The following is a 14,450-nucleotide window of genomic DNA, read 5'->3' on the forward strand; positions in this document are numbered from 1 at the left end:
TTCACCGTAAGAAAATCGTCACAAGTTTTATTAATAAGTGATAAAAAATCTTGTGATAGATAGAGGTTTTTGGAGCATTTTATTAGAAGTTCACTTTATTTTTTTGAGTTATTTGCTTTTATGAGGATTAGCTTTGCATTGCTAGAGGTTGACTTTGTTGGGGAAGGGGAGATATGAAGTGATGGTCAAAGCGCAAAATTTTAAGACAAATCTTCTCCTAGTCCAATCAATGCTAAGTAAAATAATTGATTACCCAATAATTTAAAATAATTAGTTACAAAAAAAAAAATACAAACCAGGCACACAATCACAAAAGGGGACACCGAATTTACATGAAAAACCCTTCGAAATGAGTAGAAAAATCACATGATCAAAATCTGCTTCCATCTTCCAATAGGTTACAATAGATATTTTCTAGTTAAAACTAAAGGCATACATAAACTAAATTTTTCAAGAATAGGAAATTATTGACATGCAAATCAACATGATTCATCACTAGCAAAAGGTAGAATCAAACTTTAAGAAAAATGGAGATGTTTCACCAAAATAGAGTTTGTCATCAAAGCCATGAAAGCCAATGCAAATAACCTCCAAATAACAATCAAACTGACCAGATGAAAGAAAGATAAGTCATGGTTACGGTGTCATAAATTTAGTTTGATTCGACAATAAATCGCCATTTTATTGTAACGATCGATCTAACTATGCAAACACCTCTAACCCCAACTTTCATCAAGTTTTCTTCTTTCCTTTTGGACTCACTCTAAAATAAGCAACGCAAAGGCTATCACGAGTATAGAAGTTTTGTCATGTAATAATTAGCCCAAAAGGCTAAATCATTTTCTCAGGGAATGCAGATTGTTTTCAAACTTGCGTAAAACAAAAGGAAGAGAATAAAAAAATAAATGTTTACTGAACACAATTCAAATTCAATTTCTTGGGGTTTTTGAGAGTTCAAGACAAAATTAAAATAGACGAAACCTAAACTAAAAACATAACTTGCTTAAATAGGAAAATAACTGTCATGCAATTAAACAAATCAACCAACTACGCCAACCTAGTGTAATCTAGTCAATGACTCATTCACCTATTCAAACAAACAATGACGAAATTAAATAAGCAAAATGACCGACTCTTTAAGCATTCAAATAATAGACTAAGGACTGTATTAATCTTGTGAAAATATTCAACAACTAGATGAACTTAAACAAGAGCCTAAACAAAAATAAACTACACCTAAACAAAGTCCTAAACAAAAATAAAAATGACCGACTCTTTAAGCATTCAAATAATAGACTAAGGACTGTATTAATCTTATGAAAATATTCAACAACTAGATGAACTTAAACAAGAGCCTAAACAAAAATAAACTACACCTAAACAAAGTCCTAAACAAAAATAAACTCAATGTGAGGACCCAATATATATACGATTAAAGCATAATAATAATAATAAAATAATAAAAATAGTTATTAAGTTAATATCAATACAGAAGTGTTCTTCTATAGGATAATTGCATGTTTGATGCCTAAAAAAGACCTTATCTTAGCGAGTGCTTAGAGATTATTGCGGCTCAATCGCTCCCTGGAGGTCGGCATGGTTAAAATGAAATTTCATAAGATAAATAGAGTAGACACTATTTGTACACGTAAATAAGTACATTTAATACAAAAAATAATATTTTTACTTACATAATTTGTAGAAATATATGATCAAATAATAATAATAATAATAATAATAATAATAATGTAGGTATCTTGGCCCACAAGACCGTGTGGGGCTCACATGAGTCCCAAAGACGTGTGGGGTCCACATGAGTCCCAAAGTTGTATAAGGCTCATAAAACCGTGTGAGAACTATTAGAGTTGCGTAAGACCCACTTGGGTCTCGAAGTTGTGTGGTGTCTACAAGACTATATGGGGCTCACATAAATTTTTGAAATTCGAACTTAATTTTTTTTTAAAAAAAAAACAACTAAAACTTAGTTTAAAAATAATAACAATGATTTTTAAAAAAATAAAAAAATAATTAAGTTAATTAATTAAGTAAATTAATTAAATGGGAATATCGGAAAGTACTCCAATTTCTCCTACATGATCCCTATCCCCATCCCATACCTAACCCATACCTAACTCATCCATGCTCATTCCCTAATTTTAAATAATTATAATTTCACTCCTCTCCTCTCACTTTTAAAAATTCAATTTTCTTTCCCAAAATTTTCCTATAAATAGGAAGTTCTCAACATTCATTTTTCACAAAAAAAAAATTCAAAGGAAGAGAAGGATTAGTGAGTGAAAGAATTAGTAGTGGAGGGAGAATTTTTGTTATAATTAAAATTCTCACTCGCCCACTCTTTCCGATCTCATTTTTTTAAAGATATTCGTTGTGATCATAGCACAAGATTAAGTAAGAGGTAAGTAAATTCGATTATGTTAGATTTTTATTTAAAATTTTACCTGAATTTATTTGTAAGTAAATTTTAATTATGCTAGTTATTTTCATAAAATTTTTTCAAATTTATTTTTACGCATGTTTAATTATACCAGTTTTATCTTTAATATACTTGCGTTTATTTTTGAGTCAATAAATGTTCTAAACCCTTTAGGTATTTTACAGCATTAATTTTTATTCAAGAAAATATTTTTAACATGAAAATTGTGTGGCATGAGCTTATTTTTACGTTGCATATTTCACGAAAACATGAGTAAAAATGACATGAGTTGATTTTTACGTTGCGTATTTCACGAAAATATGAGTACAAATGAGATTTTCATGATATTATTGTAATTTTATAAATTTTATAATAAGATGTTTTCAAAATCCCTTATGACACGGACGATACATAAAATTACGAATACTCGGTACTGTAGCTTAAAGTTTAAACGGATCAAAGTGCACCCACGCTATTTGCAGAATGATTTTATATGATAGTGGATTCCTCCTGAGTGCACACTTGGGTCAGATAAGGGTTTAATAGGAAAAATCTCACTTGATGATGATGTATGTTGATTTAGTTTGGCCGGCCAGCTAGTTAAGTCCAGTATTCGGACTGCATAACCTAGTCATGGGGGTAAATATTAGGGGTGAGCATAATTCGGGAAAAACAGAATTAATTGATTTAACTAGCCAAAATTGATCGGTTCGGTTGGGCTTCACCAAAATTTGGTGAATTGGGTTTTGGTTTCATTAACAAAACATATTAATTCGGTTAACCGATTAACCAAATTATTAATTAACTAATTTTAAATATAAATTGTTATACGTTAAAGAGATAGGGCTCGACTTGGGGGAAAAAAGGTGAAGTGGAGGGCTATGGTTTTTGTCTGGCGCTGTCACTATGCATCGTTTTCATGGCGCAGAGGCTATGAGGCAGTCGGAGACTGGAGTATTCCCAAGGCATGGAGTACGAGATTCACGTGACCAACGGGTCCGGGACCAACTCTTTAACTTCGTTGGTGATATGGTATTACGGTGTTCGTTTGAGGAGGATAATCTTTTGGGGGGGGGGAGCACTGCAGGAAAGGGAAGAGTTCAGCTGGGGACTCCGGATCGACTTCTGGGGAACCATCCAATTTTGATGCACCATCAAATGGGATTGTCGGAGGAAGAGGTTCGAGGCATTTCAGGTTCATCGGGACGGCCACCGGTGTTTCGGTCTCAAGAAATGCTTTTGGTTGGTGACAGAGGATGAGATTTACTTCAGCAACAATGAGGTGAGTTGTTATCTACTTCGTTCAAAGCTGGATTAATAACTACAATCTATCTAGGCCCTAAATAAGAAGAAATTGCAGAGCTACTTGAAGCTTTTAATAAGGTTGTGAACCAAATTGTCACAGTTACGAAGACAACTAGCTATTACATTGGTATCTATGGAGCTATACCAGAAATATCAGAAGAAGGAATTAAGATACTATCCTACAGAAGCAGTTATCAAATTTGGTTTAACACCTAAACCACTTGATCCAGATAATACTGAAGTTCATCGAGAAGAAGAATTTATTTACCAGCTAACTTTTATTAGAGCTAAAGGATTAAAATCTATATTTTACGATGATTTAGTCTATATTTTGGAAACTCATCCAAGATATGGCTATATTATTCAAAAGCACCAAGGTATGTGGTATGCTCCAGCAATTAATTATAATTATATATTGTTTTTAGCAATTAATTACAAATAATTTCGATTAAATTTGGTTTACCGAATTACCCAAAAAGGTAATTCGGTCGGGTTTGGTTCGGCAAGGTTCAGCAGTTCGGTCGGTACGATTAACAACATATATTAATCAAAATTGTTGATTAATTTAGTTAATTGCCCGAATTTGGCCGAACTGATTGTTTGCTCACCCCTAGTAAAAATGACTTACGATTAACTGGTTTAAGGGGTGGTTTTTACATTACGTGTATATACATATTTAATTACGTATACAAAACTATTGATGAATTGAAGGAAAAGTATATGTTTATGTAAACGGGGGCATTTTTGTGCCTAGATAATGATTTAATAAGGAAAAGTGTATATATATATATATATACATGATTGTGTATTGTATTAAAAAGTTCAGTTGAATAGTTATAGTATATGATTATAAAATTTTACTGTTATAGATGATAATAAAAGTTTTATACAGAAATTTTTAAATTTATATTTATTTTTAAAGCAGTTTTGAAGTTATAGTATTAAATATTATTTTTCAAAATGAAAATATTATGAAAGCTCATTTTGGTCACACGCTAATAATAATCTTATTTACTTAGTGAGAATCATCTCACCCTAATCATTATTTTACATTTCAGATTACTTTGAAGAGTGTACCGGAAATTTGGCATAACAAGTGCATGAACGGGAATAGAAAGAGCAGAGTAGAATAAAAATTTAGTATAATACAATTTATAACACATTTGTATATTTTAGAATTTTAGAAATTTGCATTTTAATAGTTAAGACATATATTTGTAATAAAACTAATTAGTGTTCTGGTAATAATAATAATTTAAATTTATTAAACAAGGTCTTAAGCAAAAGTAAACTAACTTAAATAAAGTCTTAAACTTAACTAAATACTTTAACAAATTAAATCCACATTAAAAATGAGCTCAAATGAAAATTAAACCAACAATGATAAGTTTTGTTGACTTTTTGAGTCCTATCTCGTTTTTGATAATGACAAATACAAGATATTTAATGTCTGTTAAATTTGTGTGCAAGCTCATATTAGTAAGATCATTTGATAACATGTGAAAACTTGAAGACTAAAGACCCAAAATATTTATTTAGTGTTGTAATTCATATCATGTTTAATTTGGGTTTGTAATAGTAAAGTAGGATTGGTTTGTAATAATTGATGTGCATCATGCATGTAGGAACTTATAAGCTCAAGACCATTTGGTCGACTGACGCCAGGATTTTTAGGCCAAGTTTAAATGCCTAAAACCTTAGAAAAGACCCTAGGTTCTTGCACATACACATAAGAATGTCCACAAAATTACTTATAATATCAAGGGAATTAGTTGAAGAGAAAATGGACTTATGGGACAAAACTATGAAGTTTCGGGCAAACGAACCCCAGGTGTTCAAAACACCTCGGGCGAACAAACCTCAGGTGTTTAAAACACCTCGGGTAACCAAACCCTTGACGGGTCAACTTGTTGACTTGGATTTCGGGGTGACTGAACCATTTTGAACGTATCGTCCATAGGCGACCGAACCTTGTTTTTCACTTTTACCACCAACTCGGCAGCCCGAACTTCACATTCAAAATAGCCTCAGGTGACCGAACACATAAGTTCGGTTAACCGAAATATTGACCAGGCACCCAAACCGCAGACAGTGTGGAAATCACATCTATTCAGCTAACCAAACCTTGACTCGGGCATCCAAACTCCGCCTTTTTCATTGAGTCTATTCATGCGACCGAACTGTGGGTCAGCCACCCAAAACTCTTGGGTTGTTTTATATTTTTACCACAGTTAATACGGTTAAACAAGGTTATTTTTACTAAACTGTTCTAAAACAAATTTAATAATTCCTTACATGTCCCCATTGGTTATAATTTTTACCATTTCTATATATAGGGGTTGACGACCTACTTAATTTCCACAATTTTTTTTTCAAAATATAATAAAATCAATATCACAAATATCAGCAAATCATAATCCACCCGGACCCGTGGGTACCAGGGATACATCAGAAATGCCTCACGGAGACCTATGTAGCAGGAAACGTAAATCATAAACACCTCATTATACCATATATCACAATACCAGAGTTACTACAATCACTATATATATATATGTACACAATACAAAACCCAAAAGATATCTAGGGTCATCCCACAAAATACTTTCGACCCTATGAAAACACTTACCCTTTTGGAAAGGCAGACCAACTGTACTGGATCAGCGGGGCTTTACCCGCTCTCCTACCAGGGGCTCCTGAAATGTTTATAAAATTCGGGGTGAGAAACCTCTCAGTAAGGGATATAAACTAATACTAGTGTGTGGCAACATGAGTATTCCGTGTTATACATATACTATACAAAACATATTTAGTAAATTGTTATGTCAAATCTAGGAAAAACATATATATCATCAAAACATGGCAAAACATACTGCATTTTCATAAACATATATCATCTCATATAATAATAATACAAAAATGTTTCTAGTAGGTTAGCTGACTGTTGTCATGTATTACTCCCACATGACTGGGTTGTGTGCCCCGAAGGCGGGACCTGACAATGGTTGGCCGACCACTGCCAAATCAAAAGTACAGTCTATAAGTCTGATGGGTTTATCAAACCTGGTCCGTACACTAAGGGCGCCCACACACTTCTTAAAAACCACATCGACCATCCAATCTCACACCACTCCGTACAGCGGCGTTAACACAAATATCATGATCATGATGACCATAAACACATAGCAACTGTACTGTGCAAGTGCTAGCCTATACTAAGCCAACCGGGTTCTGATATCATATAATATATACTGAAATTGTGATACATGGATATTTCATATCATTAATTATCAAATCAATCATATCATTTTGCATATATACGTATATCATGAAAATCATCGGCCTATACACCGGTATTTCACATTTTACCATAGCTCGGCCCCTACACTGGCAAATCATATCCATAGCACAGCTCGTATACTAGCAAATCATTCACATAACTCGGCCCATACGCCGGAAAATCATACAAATAGCACAACTCGTACGCTGACAAATCATTTCTATAGCTCGGCCTGTACGCCGGCAAATCATACACATAGCACAGCTTGTACGCTGGCAAATCATTTCCATAGCTCGGCCCGTATGCCGGCAAATCATACACATAGCCTGGCCCATACGCCAGAAAATCATATCAAAATCTCGGCCCGTACGCCGATTTTCCATTATAAAAATATGTACCATTAACACATTCCCAGAAAACAGTATTTCATATTAATTTCTGCTCATGCCACACAAAACAAGTTTTTCGTATATTTAACATACCATTATTTTCAGCAGTATTTTTCAAATATAAATAATATATAAATATATTTAATTCCCTGAAATCAAATGTGTTAGCCTTAGTGGCTACACCATCATTGTTTAATGTGTTTTGATGATATTAACCTATATGTTGTTCCTAGTGTTTTCCTATCTTTGCATATCATGCTTACTATAGGTACTCGTACATGAATTATTGGATTGAAGGCAAAGATTGGACTGAGTAGACGTTAAGAAGGAAAGATCAAATGGACACGTACTCGGAATGACCCAAGCACAACCAAAGGAAGCTTAATTGGAGAATTATTTGTAATAAGGGTTGTGTGAGGTAGTACGTTTTGTAACTCTTGTGAGTGTGTTTCTTGCATGATTTCTGAGCAAGAGTTGAGCAAAACACATGCATACTAGGACACATGATCGCACTAAAGACATAAACACAAACTCACCTTTCATGGCTTTCTAAGTTAAAATAAGAGTTTGTCAAATGAATCCTAAAACTCAAATATGTTTTCAAAGGGACAAGTTTTTAACATCCTAGTTTTAAGAACATTTTTATACTTAGTCCCGATTGTGTTAAAACAAGTTTAATTTCCTAAAGGTTCAAAGAAAGTCAAGTATATTCAATAAAGGACATACTAAGCATATAAGATATCGAAACAAGTTTTCAAATATGTTTTCATAAAACAAGATATCTTATATTTATGGGGAAACTCACTTGGACAAGTTTTAATCTTCATTAGACTCAATATATTTCTTATAATTTTGTCCAAGAATGTTTTAAGTCATTAAAATGCTTTTTGACAAGGAAAAACAAAGCAATCGTCACTATTGTAGTGCAATCTTGAGTCTTGAATACCTTACGGTATTTTGGGCATAACTTTTTCTAGAAAAGTCCAAATGGGACGATCTTGGTGTCCTTGGAAAGCTAAGACAAAATTCCACAACTTTAATTTTGGTGACTTTTTTTGATTCAGGGACCTTTTCGACGAAATTCAGATTTCGTCGACGAATTATGAGCAGAAGCTCCCCAACGGGCAGAAAACGGCTAGTTTGCCAAATAATGTATTTTTTCTTTCCCCCAACGGCTAGTTAACGGCTCCTAAGGTTCTTGGGCTATAAATACAAGCTTTTAGACTTGTATTAATATGGTTTTGAGCATTGTTGATCATATTTGTGAAAAATATCATTTTATCCAAAACCTAAGCACTTTGCCCTTTGCGTTTTAGTTATTCTTCACAAGTGCTCAATCCTCTCTTGCTCACTTATCTTGTAAGATTCATTCCTTGAGAGAATAGAGTGAGGATTTGGTTATGTTTCATATTGACTCATTTAAGGAGCATTAAATTGTATTTCCAATCTCTTGTAAGGTTCTTTATGAACTATTGTTGTAAGGTTCTTTGTGAACCGAAGCGAAGGCTCTTGGTAAGTGCGGTAGGGGTTTGTTCCCAAGTGTAGGGATTTTTTCTCGAGTTGTAAGGCTTCTCCGCTGGTGAAGGAGTATCTTTAGTCGATTGTGGAATCCTTGGCTTGGTGCTAAGACGTGGACGTAGGCTTGGTGCCGAACCACGTAAAAATACCGGTCTTGTTCTTTCTCTCCCTCACACTCTTTATTTTATATCTTGTGCATGATTTATATTTATATTGCGATATAATTTCTTATATCTTGCCAAGAGTTTTTATTTTGTAGAAAAATACGTATTCCGCGAAAAGAGTCTATTCACCCCCCCTCTAGACCATATATTCCGGGTTGTGACTCCCAACAAAATGCTATAATAATATACATACATTTTCATAAAAGAACTAGTTTAGTTTATCCCCTTACCTGATTCCTAAAAAGCCCTAAGAAAATTTATCTCGCACCCGCAGGGTTCCTTACTTAACACCCTGGAAACAACATTCCCCAGAACTAAAGTTTAGTATTCCTACGCGTACTACGCTTTCTACAACTGTCAAATGTCCAAATACTAAGTAGAAAGCCTTATCCTGGATTTGGGATGATTTTCAACCCAGCCCCACCGACGATCCGCTTTGAAAGATTTGCATAGAACTTTCCCAAGAGTGTCGTGGTGGCTTTAGATCGTCGAACTAGTTGAAATCCATCCCAAAACCTTTGAGAGAAGGAGGAGAAACCGTATGAGGAGAGATAGAGAGATTCTATGCAGGAAAATGACTGAAAAATCACGTTTAACCCTATTTATACTGCGAGATTCGTCAACGAGCCACGTCACCTCGTCGACGAGTCCTATAGAAAGTTCATCAATGAACTTAAACCCTCATCGATGAATCCCATCCTCGTCGACGAGCTCCTCTTATACCCTCGTCGACGACTCCCCTGTATTCGTCGACGAGGAGTTGAAAAATTCATCGGGATTATCCTTTTCAAAATGCAACGTTGCCGATTGCCTCCTTCTATTTCCGGTTTCCATTTCCCTTTATTTTTATTATTTAAATAACATTATTCTTCGGGTCATTACATTCTCCCCTCCTAATAAAATTTTGTCCTCGAAATTTACTGTTTATGTAACTCATCATCCCTTAATAGGAAAAGGGTCTACTTATTTTATTACTTACCCTCACTTATGGCAGAGGAATATCGTGGTTACATTCTGAGTCCTAGGAGATTATATATATAAAGGAAAAATTCTCCCAAAACTAAAATGCTACACTAATTAAACCATTACAGGTACCTGCAAAAGAAATACTACCTAACTGCTAACATTTTATCCGTTTAGACTCATTGGAATAGGTGTGGATACTTCTGCTTCATCTGTTCCTCGGATTCCTAAGAAACTTCTTCAATTGCATGATTCCTCCACAAAACTTTTACCTGAGGAATCTCCTTGTTACGTAACTCCTGTACTTTCCTATCCAAAATCTGTACTGGTATCTCCTCATACACCAGTGAATCATTGAGCTCTAATTCATCATAACTGATGATATGAGAAGGATCTGGGACGTATTTCCTTAACATAGCAACATGGAATACGTCATGGATCCTGGACAACACAGGTGGCAAAGCTAGCCTGTAAGCTACCGGTCCCACTTTATCTAGAAAGAGGAAGTGTAGGGAGAGTTCTAGAGAGAGAGAGAGATAGAATTTGAGTTTCTTAATGAGGAAGTAAAGAATATTCTATTTATAGGCCCTTTGACCCAGGCGAACTCGTCGACGAAATGGTGCCCTCGTTGACGAGGTCCTATAGTCTTCTCGTCGATGAGATGAGGAATTCATCGACGAATCCTGATATTCCTGGTTTCCCGAAACTCCTCGGCTTCACCTCATCGACGAGTCTTTGAATTTCGTCGATGAGAAGGACAAAGACTTCGTCGACGAGATTTGGTTTTGTCGACGAGGCTTGATCTTTTAGGCTTGATCTTTTACCAAAATGTCCCTCTTTTTAAATATTTAAACCCACTTATCACAGCTCGGGTTCTTACAGACCAGCTCATCTTATGCATGGTTGCCAGCTCACAAGACCTCTTTTCACATGCATGGCCCATGCAAGCATGAGCCTTAAATGCATGGCGTGGTTGGCTATTTGCTAAGTCCAGCCTTTGGGTCGCACAACTTGTCATGGGGGGAAGCATGTCACATGTGTATGTGATGGCGTGAGGACTCTAGTACTACAGACTAGGTTGTATCTTATAGGCATATATGGGCGTATTTACTATAGAAAGGGCTATATTGAGCCATCAGTATGTATTTTTAGATTTATAGAGTAGTACAATTTTTAAAATGGCAATTAAATGTATTTAAATGTTAGCAGTATATGTACACACGAAATCTCATGCTACCAACACACTGATAATAATATAATCCGTCTTACTGAGAGGTGTCTCACCCTAGCATACAAATGTTGTTTTAGGTCCTCCGAGGGATTGAGCCCAACATGTTGCTAGGTAGAGTTAGATAGTAGACAGTCATTGTCAGAGTTAGTGAGATTTTATACAGTGTCTATCTCTTTTGGGATTGTATATATAACAGATTATGTTTTTAGTTATGTATGGATGTTTATGGGAACAATTAGAAACTCTGGTAAATTTTATTAGAAGATGTATGTTTTACGTTGTGTATGTTTATGCAGTTCAGTATGGAACACCCATTTTTCCCTTGTTTTGGCGAGTTGTATATGTATGGTATTAGAGATATGTATGTGATGTATGTTGACTGGCACTTCGGGTCCACCTAGAGGGTTGGGGCACTACATTCCAAGCTTTTTGGCCTTTTTCCACCAATTGTAACTACACCAAGTGATTCAGAATAGTCTAAAATGGTGAAGTGGTGTCCTTAGAAATTTTGCCATTGAGCATGCAAATTGAGGCAAAACCCCTATTATCTCTAACTTTTGGGATTGTTTTTTTTACCAAATTTGATTGCACCAGGTGATCCAAAGTAGTCCAATATGGTAAGGAGATTCAAATTATAATTTCAAGCTTTTGCACGAAAATAGAGGCAAAAGCCTTATCATTTCTGACTTTTCGACTCACTTTTTTTTTTTTTGCCAAATTTAAATTTGAATGCACCTAGTGATCGGAGTAGTACAAGATGGTAAGGAAGGTTAAATCACAATTTCGAGATTTTGCACAAAAATCAAGGTAAAATTCTAATTTTTCTGTAATTTTCTAGCACTTTTGACACTTCGAAACATTTTTGACCATTTTTGGACCACATTCACTTTTTAATTAATTTAATAAATTTCAAAATTTGTCAATAAAATAAAATAAAATAATAAATAAGTTAAGTAATCAGATTTAAAAAATAAATATATTTAATCAATTTTTTTTTTTAAAAAAGAATAAAGAAAAAGAAAATAGCCTGGCACGTGAACCTACACACCTGCATGTGGTGTACTACTCGTTGGCGCGTGACTTAACATGCCCACAACGAAATGACGCAACTTTTTTTTTCTTAAAAAAAGGGTAGTTTGGTGCACAGAGCTCCTGCGTATGTGAGATTTGGGGAAGGGGTAGACCATAATGGGTCTATAGTACGCAACTACTGAACAGTTAAAAAAATTAAACGCGGGGGGGGGGGGGGGGGGGAATACAACATTGTTCCAGGCCCCCCTGTCTTCTTCCTCTCATCGTATTCCCCCTGTGCGCTGGCATTCTAACGTTTGACCTACTCCGCCATTTTTCTCGATGGGAGCTTGTTGCTGACATCCCCTGCCACCTTAGACCACCCGAATAAGTCCCTGACACCCTCCTTTTCTCCTGTCTCCTCCCCAAGTTCTCGTTCCGGTGTAATCTCCCTGGTCGAGGCCTAGCTTGTTGGCCAGGTCCTTGTCCAGGGTCCTTTCCTTTATCTTTTGGTTAATGACCCCCTCCCCGGTCATTAACCAGCTCTTCCTTGCCTATAAAAGGGGCTTCTTCCACCCCAAGTGTGGGGGATGGGAAAAAACATTCAAGAGGATAGAGAAAGCTTTGATTCTCTCTCCCTCTTTTTGCATCTCCGACCACTCCTTTGCGTCCTAATTTTCTGACCAAAGACCCTCCCCTGTCTTGGTCAAGCTACCTGAACAAAGTCCTCCGCCCTCACCTGCTTGTTGCATCGGCTACCCATCACCAAGAGAAGAGTCGAGGCCAAGACCCGAGGACTTTTTCCCAACCGGGTTGGGTCAAGTGGTAAGGGCGACTTGTGCCTTTGGTGACCGGTGAACCCAAGGTCATGGTTTCGATTCCCTCTTGAAAGTTTACCCTGATGAATTATCAGGGGTACGTCAATGGGCAGACGATTTTCACCCCCTAGGTTTGGCGCTGCACCATAGTATCCAAAGTGATACAATGGTGGCCGGAGTCCCTAAGTTATCAAAAAAAAAAAAAAAAGACCTGAGGACTTTGCTTTTCCCCAGCTCCAGTCACTTCCATTAGGCACCTCCGCACGATGGTAGTCGGAGTCCCCAGGTTATTAAAAAATTTTAAAAAAAGACTCGAGGACTCTGCTTTTCCCCAATTCTAGCCACCTCTTTCTGCTATAGTTTGTTTGCAGCCTTCCCATAAAGGCATGCATGAGTGTGTGTGTGTGTGAGGGCATGAGTGTGCTTGTGTGTGGCAGTGCATGCATGCATGTATAAGCGCCTGAGTGTGTGCTTGTTTGTGTGAATTGTGCATGCATGAGTGGGTGAACAATGCATGCATGAGTGTGCGAGCGTGTGAATAATGCATGCATGCTTGCTTTCATTATTATTATTATTATTATTATTATTATTAGTACTACTACTTACTACTACTACTACTACTATTACTATTATTATTATTACCATTATTTTCATTGTTATCATTATTAGTATAATTATTAGTATTAGTACTACCATTACTACTACTATTTTTATTAGTTTCGTAACTATCATTACCACTACTATTATTACTATTACCATTACGAGCTCTATTAATGTTATTATTATCATTATTATTGTTATTATTTCAAAAAATATATATTTAAGAAAAGTAAAAAAAAAAAAAAAAGGAATAGTTTTGACTACATGTGTATGTGTGTGCGTGTGTGTGCACACGAGGAAAACTTAAAAAAGATGAGGTCGTGTAAGCCTTAATCACCTCTTGAGGGGCGGAAGGTCTAATAGTGTCACTTCGAACCTATTTAAGGTGATTCTATTAAACCCTTTAATTTCAGTGCACGTGTTTATGATTGTCTATTTAACATAGTTATCTGCATTTGTATTTGAGCATAAAGTTAGTTGATCTATTCACTTATATGTATGATTTGTCTTTATGTGCTTCTTGGATTAAACCAAATGGATGTTCATAATAAGGACTTAGGAGTTATGTAGTTTTTGCGCCTTTGAGAATTTGAAAGTGAGGGAAGATTTTTTCCTATACAAAACTTCCCAAAATTTATGGTGAGGTAAATGATTAACATAAAAAAAAGTAATAGGAAAAACATTCAATAAGAATAATTTCTCTTGGGTATTGTTTGGTGTTATGTCTGTGCATGCAT

Source organism: Malania oleifera, chromosome 4 (genome assembly GCF_029873635.1).
Source record: "Malania oleifera isolate guangnan ecotype guangnan chromosome 4, ASM2987363v1, whole genome shotgun sequence".
In the NCBI taxonomy this organism is placed as follows: domain Eukaryota; kingdom Viridiplantae; phylum Streptophyta; class Magnoliopsida; order Santalales; family Ximeniaceae; genus Malania; species Malania oleifera.